Source organism: Carettochelys insculpta, chromosome 4 (genome assembly GCF_033958435.1).
Source record: "Carettochelys insculpta isolate YL-2023 chromosome 4, ASM3395843v1, whole genome shotgun sequence".
Taxonomy (NCBI): Eukaryota; Metazoa; Chordata; order Testudines; family Carettochelyidae; genus Carettochelys; species Carettochelys insculpta.
In genome coordinates, this window is record NC_134140.1 from 114,313,332 (window position 1) to 114,327,640 (window position 14,309).

Below are 14,309 nucleotides of genomic sequence, written 5' to 3' on the forward strand. Positions count from 1 at the left end.
ATCAGGCCCTCTCCTGTTTGCCGACGGCTTCCCCTCCACCCTGCTCCCGGTCCCTGCTCAGGGCACACACACCTTCAATGAGCACAGCTTTGGAGAGGCCACAGTGGCCAATGCACAGGTGACGAGTGCGCTGAATTGCGAGCTGGGGCAGGGCAGCTTGCTAGGGAGAGGCTCTGAGATCAGCCTGGCTCCACTGCAGGCTGGATTGGAGCTGGCGCCCCCTAGAGGAGAAAGATCGTCTGTCACATTTCCTTAAATCCCTCCCCCCGCCCACCTTCTCAGTCAACCAGTCTGCCTCCCTGCTCAGGGGCTGGATTGGAGCTAGTACCCTGGAGAAGTCAAATGACCCGGCTCTCCCGACAGGTCAAACAATTAGTGCCAGTTTGGGTACGTGGAGGTCAGAGAAGCTGGGGACTTTGCCAGGGGTCCCTTTGCTGCCAGACTCCAGGCATCCTGCACACAAGGTTCTGCTGACACCAACCTCCCTGGTGCCTCTGCTGCTCCCCATGCCAGCTCACGCTGCAATGCCACAGTGCTCCCTCCTTTCCCCGCTCCCCTCTCCGCCCGTAACCACTTCTCTTCCCAGTGCCCCAAATAATGTTCCCTCTAAACTTTTCCAGCCGTGTGGAATACATTTTATGTGCACCCAGGCATGTGTGAATGTGCACCACCAGCAGAAACGGCACCTCTAGCTGTGGGTGCCCTGCTAATCAGACGAGCAGCGTTTGAATCTTGCCTGAGTGGCTGCACAAGCACACCATACCTTACAGGGAACACCGGTCTCCAGACCTCAAGTGCACCCTATAAACCTCACAGCTTCTTTCGTCTCCACTCCGCCAAGCCTCCCAAGCTCCTAACTCACCGTGTCCCTGTTCCCTTCCACCTTGTGTGAACCCTCCCGTGCTGTCTTCCCTATGATCTCTCTGACCCTTATCCCCTGCTGGGTTCCCCCAGCCCTGGCTCCACAGGGACAGAAAGGGACTGAGGCATCCTGGAGGATTCCGTTAGTGGCAGAACCACAGTGCTGCCAGGCCCAGGGGTGGCGGTGAGGGATGCAGCAAGGGAAATGGACCAGGTGTTAAAAATAGCTTTCCTGGGAGAGGGGCAACAGTGCTACCAGCCCCATGGGGAAAGAATGTGATCCAGATATCTGGGACACCTCTGCCAGGGCTCTTTTTCTCTGAGCGTGTGGCAGGGAGATGAAGTGAGGGGAAGGGACCCGAGTATCTGGGAAGGTTCTGCTACTAAAGTTAAAAGATAGGGAAAAAAGAGTAGGAATAAATGGTTCATTTTGAGAATGGGGAAAGGTTTCCCCTGGGGCTTGTACTGCATATTCAAAAATGTTCTACACAAAGGGCCAAACAGTAAAGTAGCAAAGTTTGCAGATGATACAAAATAATTCAAGATAGTTAAGTACAGAACAGAGAGCATAGCGTTCCAAAGGAATCCCACAAAGCTTGGTGATCGGCTACCAAAAGAGCACCATTAAGAAAGAGTTACTCAATTAGAAAATATCTTATTGCCTATCTATAAATCCCTGGTATGCCTATATTTTGAATACTGTGCGCAGATGTGGTTGCCTTGTATCAAAAAAGATACATTGGAATTCGAAAAGGTTCAAAAAAGGGCAACACAAATGATTGGGGTATGAAATAGCTACAATATGAGGAGTGATTAATAAAAATGGGCCTTTTCAGCTTGGACAACAAATGAGACAGGGGGAATCCAATAGAGGCTTAAAACAAACAACAGGAAGCATTACTGAACATAATATATAGTGAATCTGTGGAACAGCCCATCAGAGAATTCTGTGAAGGCCAAAACTTTAACAGGCGTCAAAAAAGAATGACATAAATTCATAGAGGATAGGTCCATCCGTAGTTATTAGCCAGTATGGATAGCAATGGAGTCCCTAGCATCTTTTTGTCAGAGTTGGAAATGTTCATTCACTCTTGGACATCAGGCATTGGCCACTGTCCAAAGACAGGTTATTGGACTAGATAGACCTTTGTTCTGATGCAGTATGGCTGTTCTTATGCTTTTAAAATGGCGGATGACATGCAATGTTAAATGCAAAATAATGCACATGGCAAAATATAATCTCAATTATACATACAAAGTGATGGTGCCTAAATTAGCTATTACCCATCAAAAAAGAAATCTTGGAGTCACTTCAAAGTACTGCAAATTCATAAGACTCCTACTCACTGTACCTGTGTGCGCCTGAATTCATTTGCCACCTTCAGAAGACTTAAAAATTATCTTTGATTATCAAGGGGACAGACAAACAACTGACTAATGTAGCTGTCTCTAATGTGCATCAAAAACAAAACCAGGGAACCTACATGTACATAAGAGAGCTGACAGTTTCATCCAGAAAACTGAGTGAAACATAACATATTTTAACTAGGACACTAGTGAAGACAGCTTGTAGATGAGTGGAATAATTTTAATATACTATTCTTCATGATAATGGAATTATGTAGTTCATAACAGTTGAATCATTATTAAAATATCAAAGATTCCAGTGACAGATACTTTCAATAACTAGAATACTAAAGAGTTATATACATATGCTGAAAACAGCCTCCCCAAAACTGGCAGAATGCCCCTCCCAACACACACACACACACCCCTTCAACAGTTCTCACTGGGAAAAACCAAAAGCCTACAGCCAGAGACAATTCTTCTAGAGTTAGAGTCTAAACCTAGATATGCTCATTATTCCACTAGAACGACCCGCGTAAGAGGACGCCTATGGCCCATTGGGGTTCCGCATGGACACAGGGCTCCTTCACCATGGCTTTTTTTAACTGGACCAGAAACCATCATTTTATTTTTGTTTTGCCTTAGTTGCGATTCTAAAAAGGGGACTTCTTAATGACATCCTTTTTTCTCCTCATTTCCTTTCCCCTCCATTACATTTTACAATTGTGAAATTAACATTTTACAATGGTAAAGAGAAAGAGAAGCCTGGCAACCAGCAAGTAAATCATCAGAGATGCATTACAGACAGCTTTTCTCTTAGTAGTCACAGCAGTTTTATTTTTATGAATCACATTGCACCTACAAGTTTACTGCAAATGTGTTTCTTTAAGGTAATATTGGTTAAAGATGAATAAAGCCAGAATGAAAAGGGGAAGCCCTGAGACTAGAGTTAAAAAGCTATTTGGGTTTTATATCAGGCCATCAACACCAAAATTAACTTCTGGACAGGGACAGCAACTACTCTAAGGGTTGCTGAGTGGCAAGCAGCTTACAGAATTGAACTTGTGCCCATACAGTTTTACGGTTTGTTGCTTAGTGACATAGTGTAAGAGCAGTTCTGATCAGCTGTGGCCTAATGGTTCTCCCATGGGTCTGGAACGGAGATTCTGGTAACTTGTAGAGAAATCAGAATGGTACTAGTACACACACGCAGATTTTTACTGAAAAAATACAAGTAATAAAATATCGCATTAGAGATAAGCTCACGCCATTTGTTCTGGATCAGGATACTAGTTCACCACTTAAAAAAAACAACTCTTTGATGGTTTGAAACTGATCCACCTAAATCAGTGGTTCCCAGACTTTTCCAGACGGGGACCCATTCTGACAATTCAGGAAGTTTTGGTGACCGAAGGCAATTCAAAAACAGTGGGCAGCAGGCAGGAGCAGAGCCGTAATTATCTAATTTTGCGCCTGAGGCAAGAATATAAAATTGCACCTCCTCACGTTTATATATTTATATTAGTTATTTCACAGAAAAAAAGGAAATACATTATTAATAATAATAATAATAATAATAATACATTTATTATAGTTTATTATTATTTTATTATTATAGTTGATCTGAGTGGTGGAGGGGGAAAGACCCTCATCCCCAAACTGCTCCCCCACTGCTCCAGAAGCTTAAACCCCAAACTCAGAGGCTGGAAGGAGTCACACTCAAGGGCTGGGGGAGTCACACTCAGAGGCTGGAGAGGCTGGATGAGTCACACTCAGGCTGGAGGGAGATATAAACAAAAAAAATGAAAACTGACAGATCCGTTACATAGAACAGAAGGTTGGGGGGAAGAGGGGAAGGGTGGAGGGAAGGCAAAAATTACTTACTGCAAGAGTCTGTTAAGTGGCTTGCCTGGGATGGCTGTGAATCTCAAAGGTGGAGAATAGAAGTGGTCTTTGTAATGCATTATTGCTTCTCTATTGATAGAGAGAGCTGCTGGATGTGGCAGCGTTAAGGAGCTGCAAATGGCTCCTTGAAGAGACAGATGCAGAGCCGAGCTGCTGGCGACCCTTAACAAATCTAATCCTGACCCGTTTGGGTCCCAACCCATAGGTTGGGAATCCCTGACCTAAATATTGCCAATTTGCATTTGGATCTGGATTTCATATTCCAAAGTTCAGGAATGTTCAGCTCTGGGTGCATGGATACTGCCAGATTTGCTGATGGGGCTGGATTACACAGTGTAGGCAACAGAATAAACATGCAGGATTTTAAACTCCTGGTTAGGGATTCTAAGGTGATTTTTAGAATAGATATAGGAGTTTGTTGTTGTTATGGACCTATTTGAAGGTACTTCTGTACTTGTCTTGAATTCTCATTAGTTTCCTTTTAATTCTACTGAGGGATAGTTTTCTCCCTGAAAACAGAACAAGAAATATTATTAATTAGTACATTTTTTATAATACACTAAGGCTGTGTCTACAAACTTACTTTGAAGTTAACTTCAAAGTAAGCTGCTACTTCGAAGTGGCATGCGGAGCATCTACACACATTTTTCCTTACTTCATAGTTATCTTCAAAGTAGGGAGTCCAACTTTGAAGTCTTTATTCCATTCCCGTGAATGAAGTAGTGCCCTACTTCAAAGTTTAACTTTGAAATAGGACGTGGGTAGACACTCAACTTAGAAGTTACTTACTTTGAAGTTGTACTTCGAAGTAAGCAACTTTAAAGTTATTTTTGTAGTGTAGACACAGCCTTAGAGGTTTTAACCAAGACCATGTTCCCATTTGTGCTAAGTGCTTCAGGTGAACCTAATAAGCCCACCCACTATTGCAGTAACTTTGAAATATGAGATGAAAAATGTATAGTGAGACCAGGGTACACTCTGAATTTGTTAATCCATGCAGTATATTGTTGCTACGTAGTTAGGAGAGATTATTCATGTTTTACGTACGTTTCAGAACTTCACAGATGTCATTTCCAAGCTACTCTTGTATTTCCTGCTAAATATTATATCTGAGATATATTTGAAATCATATTTCCATGATACAATGGTACCAGTTTTCCTCATTATTTTCCATTCTAGGAGAGGTTTATTGTGTCTGTTAGCTCTAGATATGAAGGGACAAATGTGAAGTCACACTATTTAATGACAGCTTAGAAGAATGCCCTTACAAATAGCCCTTTCTATAAAAGACTGACTGCTATTTGATTTTAAGCAATTGTTTTCAATTTATGGTATGAAATAAACCTAGCAACATATTCTGCATGAACAGAAAAGCCAGAGATAAAGAGAAAAAAGACAGAACCAGAAACCATGAGCTGAGAACAGGCTCCCTCCTGTTTAACCATAATATTCTGATTAAGCCATATTTATTCTGATTAGAAATCTGACTTCGATTCTCCTTTCATTGAAGTCAATGGCAAAACACCTCCATTGAATTAAATGAAAGCAAAATGGAGCACTTAATTAATAAACTAATGCTTAATTCCTCCCAACCAGGAATCTGGAGTACTGTATAATATTAAAATATTTGTTTCTCAGTGTACCTGGGTAATATATAATCCTTTGCTGTTCTAGCACATCTTCCATCTAAGAACTTCAAAATGCTCTACAAAACTAATTAAATAAGTCTTGCAAGGCTTCTCTCTGAGATTGATATACAGGTAGGTAAGTGTTACTAGCTCCTATAACATCACAGGAAACCAAAGTTCAGAGATATTTGTGTTTGATCAAAGTCACACCGAAAATCTGTAGCTGCGCTTGCAAGAGCAGTCAGCTCTTCTGGCTCCCAGTCTGCCCTCTTAATAGCAAGACCATCTTGCCTCCCCAAAAATTCACTTTGGTTGAATTCTGAAGGTCCTGAGCAGGACTATGGTCCCAGTCCAGCAAAGCATTTAATCATGCACTTAACTTTCAGCATGTGAGGACACCCATTCATTTTAGTAAGGCTCTTCATGTAGTTAAAGTTAAGCACAGGATTAAGGACTTGGCTGGATTTGGAGCAGATGCTCAGCCTCTTGTAGGGTCAAGGCCCTACTGCTTTCAGAGGGGAGTGCTGCATGGATGCTAGGAGGTGCACTGGCCACATCCCCCTAGCCACACTCCTCCTGACCTTGCTCCACCCATGCCCCACCGCTTCCCCAGCCTGCCCCTCCCATGTCTACTCTCCCTGTGCCCTGTCCACTCCCTGTCTCTGATCTGCCCCACCCACCTCTTCCCAAGGAAGCACCGCAGTGCTTCCGGTGGGCACGGGGGCAGCCCTCCTCCTCCCCTGGAATGGCGCACTGCTACAAGGGAGGGGTGGGACTGCCTCCATACTCATCAGCAGTGGCACAGCGCTCACAGTGAGTCGGGGGGCAACGCAGGGGGATGCACGTCGCCTCCGGCGCATGCACAACGGGTCGCCTAGGATTGGTTTAGTTGTTAGCGAAGAGCGTCTGTGCAAGAACATTGAAAAATGATGTATGTGCAGTTCACGGAAAGTGCCTAGCAGAACTAGCTCATACCCATTTTTACAGAGTAGTTCCCACACCTTGCTGAAAGACATAATTTTTAAAATATACAGGATCGGTCTGATGTTGTGAAGGGACAACAGGTCAGGCACCAGAATATAGTATAGAGGGGGAAAAGAAAGTTACTGATGTCTTGTAACGCTTGCTCTCCAAATATGTTGCAGGTGCCTGTTATTCCCATGGAACATGCACTTCATTCACCAGTGCTGGAAAGATTTCCCTAGCACTAACCTAGAGGCATCTCTAATTCTCCAAGTTGATCATATGAAGGATGGAGATATCTTTCAGTCCTTTTAGACTGGAATCTTAGGCTATGTCTACACGAGACAAAGAAAGTCTACTGGCAAAACACAGTTCTAGCTATGGCAATTGCGTAGCTAGAATCGACATGTCTGCACTCGGCTTACTTGGCTGTCCTTACCGAAGGTCGATGGGAGAGTTTTTTCCGTCAACTTCCCTTATGCCTCGTGTCTCACAAGGAGTACAGGGGCTGACTGCAACCCCTGAGAGGTTGATTAACCGAACCCCGGAATATCAACCCTGAACCTTAGACAATAGATTCCAATGTGCTGGGGAAAGAAGGCGGGCCATGTAATGCAGTGGTTCTCAACCAGGGATAAATGTGCTCTTGAGTATTCCTGGGGTACCTCAACTCATTTAGATAGTTGCCTAAATTCAGAACAGGCTCCATAAAAAGCACTAGAAAAGTCAGTACTAACTAAAATTTCATACAGTGCCTTGTTCATACTGCTTTACAGTCTACACATTGAAATAGCGATGGATTTATTTCGTATGATACAAAGTGAGAAAAGAAGCAACCTTTCAGGAATAGTGTGTTGTGACACCTTTGTACAGGATTTCGTAAGCGCGTAATTTTTAAGTGAGGTGATATTTGGAGCACAGAAGACAAATCAGATTCCTGAAAGAAGCATGGGGGTCTGGAAAGGTTGAAAGCCAGTGGTGTATTGGACCTTATGCAACACATTTTGCACAGCAGCTGTCACAAGAAGTGAATAACTGTTTCTTCTGCTTCAAGTGACGGCGTGTGTCCCTTATATTAGGTGACTCCCAGGCTGTTTTCAGTGGAGGTGGAGCTAGGAAACCCATCAGAGGAGGGCTGAGGGTCTGCTTTCCCCACACTCACATTGTCTCTTGATGCAGTAGCAATTGAAAGAAAAGATGTCTAAGGGGCCCAAATAAGTACCACTTATGGAGCTAGACTGACAATGCACGAGAAAGGCAAGTTTACAGGCAGAACAAACTGAAGCACAGTGTGTCCTGATAACCACCAGTCATGGTCAGCAGGAAGCAGGGCTGTCCTTAGTCATGCCAACCCTCACAGCTCCATAGGATACCAGTGTGCTCCAAAGGTAGGGATGCCCTACACAGCTGCATATGCTGCATTTCCCTGCAGCCACTGCCAGGAGCGCACATCAGGCAGGTAAGCCAGGGCTGGCACTGGCAGGTCCACTCACCAATGCTCCACTGGCTGAGCCCAGCTGCCACTCACTTGCGTTTGCCCTTCTGCCCATCTCCTGCCAGCTGTGCAGCCACTCCCTGCTCTGCCTCCTGGCTCACAGTTCTACCGATGCCACTCTTCACCTGGTGCCTCCCACCTGCACCCCCACCAGGCTCCCTACCCTGCTCCTGCCCCCTCCCGCAGAACCCTGGGCCTGTGCCCCCCAGCTCCAGACCCCACAGCATCCCCACCAGCATGGGGTGTGGGTGCAGGTGCCCAGGCTGCATAGGACACCAAAAATCATAAGGACAGCCCTGGCAAGGAGGAACTGAAGGGTGGGCAGGAGCAGTTCTGGCCTTTAGAGCCTTGGCTGGGAGCACAAAGGACATCAGGGCAGGGCAGGGCTGCCCCTGTATGCACTGCTGGAAAGAACTCTCATCAGCTCGGTGACACAGTGTGGAAGCAATGCATCTAGTGTTAGGGGCATACACAATCGCTCCAAGAAGAATATACAGATATGTGACTAGGGCCCCGTTCACCTTCCTGCTGCCTAATATCACTCAGGTTTTGCTTTTTCACAACAAGGATCCTCCTCCTGCTTTCCTTGTGCACCTCAAACTGTCACCAAGGGGCACAGGAATCTGAAGTGTGCAATAAAGAGCAGGAGCAGGATCCTTGTTGGGGAAAAGACAGTCTAAGAGGTGTTATGTATCATTTCCGTCAGTGTGGGTTTTGGGCATGACTCCTGCTTCTCTCCCCAGAGAAACAGATTAGTGGAGAAAGGCACCGGTTGGTATAAACTGCGTCCTTATGCACTAGAATGAGTCCCTGATTTGGTTGCAATCACTTGATTTCTCTTCAGAAACATGAGCTAAAAAGAAATTTTTGGCTGGTGTGAAGAAGGCAAATAAGAAGGTGTTGTCTAACACAAGAACTAGGGTCAACAAATGAAATTAATAAGCAGCAGGTTTAAAACAGCAAAAGGCAGTATTTCTTCATACAGCACACAGTCAACCTGGGTAACTCTGCCACAGCCTGTTGTGAAGGCTCAGACCACAAAAGAGTTCAGGAAAAAAAAAAAGAGCTAGATATATTCATGGAGGAGAGGTCTATCAATGGCCATTAGCCAATAGGCCGGGATGAGGCCCTCAGCCTCTGTTTGCCAGAAGCTAGGAATGGGTGACAAGGGGCGGGTCACTGGATGACTACCTGGTCTGTTTACTCCCTCTGAAGCCCCTGGCATCGGCCACTGTCCGAAGACAGGATAGTGGGCTAGGTGGACCTTTGGTCTGATCTTGTATGGCCATGCTATGTTACGTTCTAAGATACTGTGATGCAACTCCAGTTACAGTACAGCCTTTATTATCTGGCATACCTTGTTCCCAGGATGCTGGATAATAAAATTTGCCCATTATTTGAGCTGGGTCCTCCAGCCAGCCCTGCTCTGCACTCCCATCCAGGCAAGAGGGCATATGGCCCTGCTCTGCCCCCCGGGATGGGCAGCAGGTAGCCAGACCCTCTGTGCCCCACTGGGCCAGGCAGCACACAGCACGCAACCAGCCTGCTCTGCCAGACCCAGCCAGTCAGCTGGCCCTGCAGTAGCCACAGCAACATGCCAGTTGACTAACTGTGCTGGTTATCTGGGTGCCAGAAAACCAGGCTTTTGCTCTACTAACCAAATCTTTAAATAGCATAGTGATTTTAAAAAGTCATACATTTCTTTGTCATTAATCTGCATTGCCAGCCATTCCCCGGGAAATCTTCAAGGCAGTGATTAAGACGCCACATAACACTTTTTTGCTTATGATTCGCTACAATAACACAAACACAATATAATGGTAATATAAAACACAAGGTTCACCACTGGAAACCTGAGGCATGAGCTACTTATCACCAACTGTACACAAGACTGAGAACAAAAAAAATAAGCTTCAGTGGATAGATACTAAAGGGTATTGCACAAAGCAAAACAAAGGCGCTATGGCTGAAGAAGTAAGAACAGCCAGTTACATGTGCAACTACTACAAGAGAAACAGGACATGCTATTTAAGTAATAAAAGCAATAAGTTGGTATTAATAATTAATTAATTAAGTTGGTAATAAGTGGTATGCCACTGCCTTGTGGGTTATCCTGGAAAGGAGCAAGGCTAAGGGAGTAAACCCTGACAGAAAATCCGGAGGGGAGTCCTAAGGCGGTTCTGTGCCAACTTCTGGCATTGACCCGGCAACTCCTGCAGCTGAGCTGGTACCAGACGTAGAGGTTATCCTCTCCTTTGGACTATATCAGTAAAGCCGAGAGGGGAACACTGGCATCTGGGCCGCCCAGGGTCGCGCCTGGAGAGGTACTCCAGCATCGCTAACAGCGCTGAACCAACACGGGAGGTAAGAGATACCGGTTATAAGCTCTTGCGCAACTGGCGTAGAGAATGAGCAACAGGGGTTGCCTCCGATGGTGGGAGAGATTGTCGCATCTCACTGGACAGTCACCGCCCACCTCAAGCAGGGCAGCCCCCAGCCAATAGGGTACTGTCCTGCCACAGTTCACCTGCCTCACTGGGTGCATGAGGCTTAAGGTTCCCAAACCTGACAAGTGACCTGAAAGCTGAGCACCAGGCAAACCAATAAGAAAATCAACCTTGCTTGCTGAAATGTGCGGACCATGGTGACAGGTCTGACAAGTCTACAGAGCCTGCATCCTCAGCACCTTCCTTTATGGCAGCGAGACTAGGACCCTGTACGCCCACCAGGAAAAGAGGCTGAACGTCTTCCACTTGCGCTGCCTCAGGAGCATCCTTGGAATATTATGGAAGAACAGAGTGTCCAACACTACCATCCTTGAGCAAGCTGGAATCCCAACTATGCACACCCTCCTCAGGCAGCGGCGGCTCCGCTGGCTTGGCCACGTCCACAGGATGAATGATGAAAGGATCCCAAAAGACATCCTGTATGGCGAGCTAGCCTCTGGCAACAGACCTCCCAGACGCCCCCAGCTGCGCTACAAAGATGTTTGCAAGAGAGACCTCAGGGAAGCAGACATCAAGCCAGACAGCTGGGAGGAGCTGGCAGACGATTGCAGCAGATGGAGGCAGGAACTATACAAGGGCCTTCAGAAGGGTGAGTTGAGGATCAGACAGCAAGCAAAGGAGAAGCGAGCCCACAGAAAGCACAGCAAGGACCTGCCAGACACCCATTACATATGCAACAGATGCAACAAGGACTGTCACTCTCGTGTGGGTCTTCACAGTCACAGACGACGCTGCAAATGAGGATGCCAAACGGAACTATGAAGGGCGCGTTCCACAGTCTACATAGACTGAAGGATGCTACTACTACTACTAAGTTGGTATTATAATGCAGATTTCCATTTCAATACATAAATCCCTTTGCACCCAAAGACCTATTCCATTCAGTTTCTTCTAATATGACCCTCAAAATATAAATCTCATGTAGTCTAAGTACACACTGCCAAGAGATGCATAAAAAATCAAATCGCTTTGAAAATTAAAAATTTCCCCAGGAATACCACTGAAAATGAAATTTTGCAAGTCAACAAGTCTAGCAAAACAGCTAGAGTGGACAGTTTATCAGGTTTATTACAAATTGTCTATACAATTAATAAAGTGGCCTTTACTACAAATGCTCAATTATTTTCAAAGAAATCTGCACTCTCTCTGCTCCAGAACCTGACATCTATTTCTGTACTAACAAACCCAAATAAGAACCTCACAAATAACTCATTTAGGTTCAAAACATTACCACATAATTGACAAAAACATCTTAATAAGACTCTAAGTGATATATGCAAGAGGAATATACAGTCTTCCCCCGCCTTACGAGGGTAATTCGTTCCTGAAAAACCCCTCTTAGGGTGAATTCTCGTAAGTCAAAAACATAATTACCACTAATGTCAATGTGAAAAAATTTTGTGTGTTCCTGAGCCCCAAAATTTACACCCATTTATGCTAAAACACCACCAAATCCCATTAAAATGGACACACTTACTTCAGTAGATAACATTAGTTATCATAACACAACCTAACAAGACATTTTCCCTTCATTAATTACTCTATAATATGGCTGTTTACCTGCTTTCAGGGGGCTGTCCCAGCTGCAGAGACAGGGCTGCGAGGGGAACGGAAATTGAAGAGCACTTGGGAGGGGGGCACAAAGCCAGGTAGCCGCCCATGGCTGCAGAAGCAGGGCCGGTGCAAGGGGGTGGGCAGGGCAGAGAAGGGCACGGGGAGGCAGCCCAGCCTGAGCGCAGCTTAGGTTAAGCGGGGAAGGGGTGGTGCCAGGGGCTGGCCACGTGGGGAGCCAGGCAGGCACAGGGGGCCCACGGCTGGTGAGGGGTGATGCCTTGCTCATGCGGGGCTATGCGGCAGAGAAGCCCCAGCAGCAGCAGCGGGCAAGCCAGGTGCTAAATGGGACGGAATGCCGCAAGCGGAAAGCGGCACCCAAGGCACAGCTGCGCAAGGAGGGCGGCGGAGGCCCCTTAGACGCCTGGGGAGGGGCGAGTGGCAGCAGCGGGGATGGGACGGGCTGTGCGCCCAGCATCCACATCTCACAGAGTGACGTGATCTGCTGCTGGGACTTGGACGAGTCTACCTCCCCGCACCAGACCGCCGCCCTCTCACAGGGCACTGCTGCCCCCCTGCATGGCCTCTTCATCAAGACCAACACGGCCGACTCCATCCCCTTGGTGCTCACCTACCAGAGCTGCCAGCCTCTGCCCAGCCCCGCCCGCATTGCCAGGAGCGCAGGGAGCCTGCGGCCGCTGGCTGGGCCAGGGCCCGCCACTGCTGCAGCACCGAGGCGGAGACCCAGACCAGCCACAGCAGTGTCAAGGTAAAGGCAGGGGCAGGCTGAGGTGCCTGGGGCAGCGGCTTTGCGGATGGGCGCTGTCCCCTCCTCTCCTGGCTCCGGAAGTTGGCGCCTGCTGTGGCTGGCCGGGGGCTCCAGGAAACCGCCGCCAGGTGCTGCGGAGAGATGTGCCGGGTGGGCAGCAGCTGCAGGCAGCCGTTGCCTGGACCTGCAGCCTTTCTCCCGCTGCAGGGTGGCCGTGTCCTGCTGAGGTGCGCAAAATCCAAATCAGTCCTCATAAATACGAAGAAATGCCTCATAAGCCGAAGTAGGGGTATTAAATGAAACTCCTCGTAAATTTGAATTCTCATAACCCAAATGGGCGTATCTCGGGGTATGACTGTATATCATACTGGACACTCTAAATGATGGGTAGACGAAGATAATTTGTATCTTACTGAGATTCAGTGAAAACCTACTGAAGGTTCCAATCTTATAAATGATGATGCATGGGAGTAACTTCATGCAATTTCAGTAAAGTGTGTATTGCTGGCTGCTATGTACCGTAGTACAGATGCCAGAGACTACAGGTATGTCTACAATTGGGAATAAAGTTGAATTTGTTAAAGACAACTTTTTAACACTAGATTTCATAAAGTTGAGTTGAGTGTGCACTCCTGCTCACATCGTCAATTTAGTGTGTCTCCATAAGGTAGCTTAAGTCCCACTGTGGCAGCAGTGCATTGTGGGCACATATAACAGAGTTCCTGCAGACCCCTTTCACTTTGGAATTTAGTGACAGGGTCTCATGGGAAAAAAAGTCGCCACAAGTGGTTCTGGGTTTCTGATCTCATCATCCCAGAACGCATTTCCCTCACTTCCAGCTGAAAACAAGCAGGATTTTCACGCTGTTTTTATATTGTCTGTCTTCTGCCATTACGAACATTACCATGGATAGGTATCGCTTCAGTTTGGTGCAGTATTTTGTGCTGAGTTCTCACACTGTGATGCAGTAACTTCTGAATGTACTGCCCATCCAATATAAGCTCATTGCTGCTGGGGGCACTGACAGATGTGAAGATCTGGAGAGAAGAACCACAGAGTTTCTGACAGCACTGGAAAAACTGTACACTGTGGAGCATGGGTTTTGGAGTTGCAAAACCAGCTCAGATTGGTGAGATTGCATCCTTTTCCAGTCATGGGATGATCAACAGTGACTGCGAAACTTCCGCATGCATAAGGCCACTTTCCTGGAACATTGTGAATTGCTATCTCCCGCCTTGAAGTGCAGTGGTACCAGAATGAGACCTGCTTTGACAGTTGAGAAG